This window comes from Chrysochloris asiatica, unplaced genomic scaffold, assembly GCF_000296735.1.
Source record: "Chrysochloris asiatica unplaced genomic scaffold, ChrAsi1.0 scaffold00017, whole genome shotgun sequence".
Classification (NCBI taxonomy): domain Eukaryota; kingdom Metazoa; phylum Chordata; class Mammalia; order Afrosoricida; family Chrysochloridae; genus Chrysochloris; species Chrysochloris asiatica.
Window position 1 is genome coordinate 32,646,155 of NW_006408535.1, and position 5,148 is coordinate 32,651,302.

Sequence of the window (5,148 nt, forward strand, 5' to 3'; positions counted from 1 at the left end):
GAGGTTGGCCCAGGATCGAGCATTGTTTCGTTCTGCTGTGCATGGGGTCGCTATGAGTCGGTTCCGACTCGATGGCACCTGACAACAACAACAACATGTTAATATGTTGATTTGGGTTCTTTCTTCTTTGGGGACGTGTGCATTTATTGCTATAAACTGCCCTCTAAGCACTACTTTGGTGTCCTGGTGTGACACTACGGGTTAATGAACTGTAGTGCAAGGTCAGTTTGAACTTCCAGGTCAAAGGTTCAAGCTCACCAGTAGCTCTTGGGAAAGCCTATAGAAGGGTCACTATGAGTTTGACCTGATCGGTGGCACTTAACAGCAGCAACAACAAACACTGCTTTTGCTGTGTCCCAAAGGTTTTGGTATGTTATGTTTTCATTCTCATTTGCTTCAAGAAATTTTACTTCGGTTTTTGTTTTTCTTTTTATCCAGTGACTTTTGAGCACGATGTTATTCTGTTTTCTTGATCTTTCTATTACTGACCTCTAATTTTATAGCACTGTGATATGAGAAAATGGTTTGTAGTATTTTGATGTTTTAAAATTTATTGAGACTTACTTTGTGGCCTAACATACGGTTATTCTGGAGAATTTCCATGTGCACTGGAAAAGAATGTGCATTGTGCTGTTGTTGGGTTGGGGAACTTTTTTTCTGCCACTGTCATTTTCACAGGCCATACTAAATTATCCTGGTGAGGTGCTGTGGGTTAATGTGCTGGACTGCAAAGTTGGTTTGAACTGCAAGGTCAGTGGTTCAAGCTCACCAGTCAGTCCTTGGAAACCCTATACAGGATTGCTATATGTCGGAATTGACTTATCAACCCATCTGCAGGAGAAAGATGAGGCTTTCTGCTCCCATAAAGTTTCACAGCTTCAGATATCCTATACCGGGTCTCTATGAGTTGAGACCAACTCCACGGCACATAACCACCACCACCACCACCACCATCACCACCTCATGGCCCATGGGCAGGATGTTCTCTACCCCTGGTTTAAATCTATGAGGTCAAGTTGATTGTGTTGTTTAGTTCCTCTGTAACTTTGCTGAGTTTCTTTGGGGCTGTTCTGTCCTTTTATGACAGTGGTATATTAAAATCTCCTACTGTAATTGTGGAGTCCTGGTGTGGCACTGCGGCTTAATGTGCTGAACTGCAAGGTCAGTTTGAACCGCAAATTCAGTGGCTCAAGCTCATCAGCTGCTCCTCGGAAACCCTATAAAGGGTCGCTATGAGTTGGAACCGACTCGATGGCACTTAATAATAAGAACAACAATTATTATTGTTGAATTATGTATTTCTTCAATTTCATTAGAGTTGGATTTATGTATTTTGAGGCTCTTTCATTGAGAGTATAGATATTTATTATGGTTATGTCCTCTTGTTCAATTGACCTTTTAATCAGGAGATAATGGCCTTCCTTGTCGCTTATGCTGGTTTTTGCTTTAAAGTCTATTTTATCAGAGATTAATATTGCTACCCCGCCTCGTTTTTGACTGCCATTAGCTTGATACATTTTTCCATCCTTTAATTTTTAATCTATGTTTGTCTTTGAGTGTAAGATGTGTCACTTGTAGACAGCATATTGAAGGATCCTGTTTTCTTATTCATTCTGCTACTCTTGTCTCTTGACCGGAACATTTAATCCACTTACATTCAGTGTAATTATCAATAGGAATGAAGTGACTGCAGTCATTTTATAGTGTGTTTTTTTGTGGTGCTGCTAGTTTCTTTGTTCCACATTTTTTCTTGTGCTGAGTTCATTTTTTGTGTGCTTTATCTGGTCAATTTCTTCATAGTTTCAATGCTTACAAAATCTTCATGTATTTTCCTTTTCTTGATTTGATGTGAAGGTGTACTATGTTTCCTTGAGGTTACTCTGTAATTTATTAATTTCTTCCCTAAATTAAAACAGTCTGTTTTATCTTGAAATCTACTTGACTTCCTTGCCATTTGGTATTCTGTAACTGTACTTTTCTCTCTTTTTTGCTTTGTAGTTGTCTACATTATAGATTGATATCTCTGATTCCCTATCTTCAGTCTTGTAGCTTTTCTTTCACTCTGGATACTTCCATATCTGGTTTGAATTCTGGGTGGTACTGCTATGTATGTCAATCTATTCTATCCATTCTGGATCCTTGTCCATTGCCAATGCCTTAGTGCACCTTGAACTTCTTTCTTCATCACCACTGGCTCTTGATCATATGCAACCTTTTGAAATGATTGAACATTGACCATTTCTGTTTGGTGCAGTGACTCTATTCCTTCCATCTTCTTTTGATGCTTTCTGCATCTTTCAATATTTTGCCCATAGAATCCTTCAGTATTTCAAATCAAGGATTGAATTTTTTTTCAGTTCTTTCAGCTTCAGAAATGCTGAGTGTGTTCTTTGTTGGTTTTCTAATTTCAGGTCTTTGCACATTTCATTATAATAGTTAACTTTTTCTTCTTGAGCTACCCTTTGAAATTTTCTGTTAACTGTTTTACCTCCTGCTAAAACTAAGTGGGGACCATGTCTGACTTGCCCTGCCTTCACAAGAGGGTAAACGAAACTCAAAATTAGCCCAAGGCAAATTCCTTTGAAGAGGAAGTCAGACTTGCTTCCACCATTGTTGTTATGTGCCATGGAGTCGGTTCCGACTCATAGTGACCCTGTACAGGGTTTCTGAGGCTGTAAATCTTTACGGGAGCAGAAAGCCTCGTCTTTCTCCCGCGGAGCAGCTGGGTAGTTTCGAACTGCTGACCCTGAGGATAGCAGCCCGATTTGTAACCACTACACTATCAGAGCTATACAACCTTCTTTCCCCTATTCTGACACCAACCATCCCTCCCATAGTACTCTCTGATTCACATCTTGGTCCGAGAATCCATTGCCATGGTCACACAGAACTCATAACAATATTTACGATTTGGAGTTTAGTATGGAAGCAAACAGGGTACAATTCAAGATCAAAATCAACTCAGGATACATCAGTTTTCCAGTAAGGAATGCTTCGTCTCTGCCTTACCACAGACATGCCCCACTCTGTGGCCACTTGGCCTCTGCCCTGCTCAGGCAAATATTACAATGTTCTTTTCGGCAATCTTTGATTGCCCAAAGGGCACATTCTGCAAGCCAGTCTTTACTCCACTCAACTTTACTCAATCCATGGGCCTATGACCCGAAGCTGCTCTGTCTCTCCATGCCACTCCCTCTGCCGTTGCTGCTGGTGGGAATTAAGGAAACATTGGATAGAAAAGCCATATCAACTAAATCCAAGGTACCAAATGGTCAACTTGACTTTGAGGAGGCAGCTCTTCCCCAGTCATATTTTGAATGCCTTCCTTGCAACACTCTCTGGTAATGTTCCATTGCTATTCATAAGGTTTTCAGTGGCCAAACATTCAGAAGTATCACCTCTCCTTCTTCCTAGTCTGTCTTAGTTGGGAAGCTCAGCTGGAACATGTTCACCATGGGTGACCCTGCTGATTCCAGCATCACAGCATCATGTCAGAGCAACATGTCAATATGACAAACTGTCAGAGGGGTGGTGGGATTGCTTCTTTAGCAGATGAATATTAAAAGATTTGTCTTTAAGCTGACCAATATGGCCTTTCAGTGATTCAATTCTGGTTCTCTGCTCCTTTCATGTATTATCTATTTCTAAAATCTTCATATTAGTCTTCTGGATTTTGATTTGTTGCTTTTGTATGGTTTCTAGTTTTTTGTTTATTTAGTCAGAATGAGTTTGGGACATTTTTTTTTTTTTTAATCATTTAGTATATATGCACTCATAAGACTTTTCCCTTCTGGGCCTGAAACCCAACACCCAGTGAAGTCTCCTATCCCTACATCAGTTACAAGTGTTGGGTCAACAGCAGTCTCTTCATTATTGAGTATTTTCAGTGGGCAGCCCTTTTCTCCGTGTTAGACCCAATGGAGAGGTTTCTAGCCAAACTGGTCATAGTCCTTCGACTTATTTTTGCCAGTGTCTTTTTGTTGTTAAATGCTATAGAATTGGTTCCTACTCATGTTGTTGTTGTTAAGGTCGGTCAAGTCGATTCTGACTCAGCGACACTGTATAGGGTTTCTGAGGAACAGCTGATGAGCTTGAACCACTGACCTTGTGGTTCAAACCAACCATTATTTAAAATAGTTTATGACTTGGGAAAAAACTCAGTTTAAGGTTTCTTTATGTATAAAGACTACATAAGGCTATTGAGGTGTGGCCAGGAGGCACTATCCCCAAGGTTCACAGGTTTCTATTTTGGTTCCTGGGAAGGCAAAACACAGAGTCTTCATCTATGGTGTTGTTTTGTTTTGTTTTTCAGGAAAAGGCAATCTTTTCAAGTATTCCTCCCAGTCAAGGAAGCCCTAGACTTATATCTGAACTGGAAAATGTTATCATTCTTTGTAATCACCTACTCCTTGATCTCCCAGGTAATCAGGATGAGGAAACCATTTAAGACACACTGGAAGACCGTAGAAGAATTGATGCTTTTGAGATATGGCGTTGGAGGCCAGGATGGCCAAACTTTGTCTCTCATACTTCAGACATATTGTCAGGAGGGGCCAGTCGCTGGAGAAGGGTATCATGTTTGGCAAGGTGAAGGGTCAGAGAAAACGAGGAAGACTCCCAGCGAGATGGATTAGCAAAGTGGCATTATTAATAGGTTTAAGTGTGACAACAATAGTGAGGTTGGTCTAGGATCGGGCAGTGTTTCGTTATGCTGTGCATAAGGTTCCTATGAGTCGGTACCAACTCGATGGCACCTAACAACAACAAAAATAGGTAGTGTAGTGGTTACAAATTGGGCTGTGAATCTCAAGGTCAGCAGTTTCAAACTACCAGCTGTTTCATGGGAGAAAGATGAGATTTTTTGCTCCCACAAAGATTTACAGCCTCAGTAATCCTGTCCAGGGTCACTATGAGTTGGAACCAACTACATGGCATATCACCACCATCACCACTACCAAACAGGTAGTGTCATAGGAGAGAGACTATTTGTTTTTCGCTCTCCTATGACAATGAGGCCCTTCCTAATCTGTTCTTGTTTACGTATAGGGAAAGGATACAATCTTGGCACACATCTTTTCTGATTTTAAACCATTCAGTATCCCCCTTGCTCTGTTCTAACAACTGCCTCTTGGTTTGTATATAGGTTCC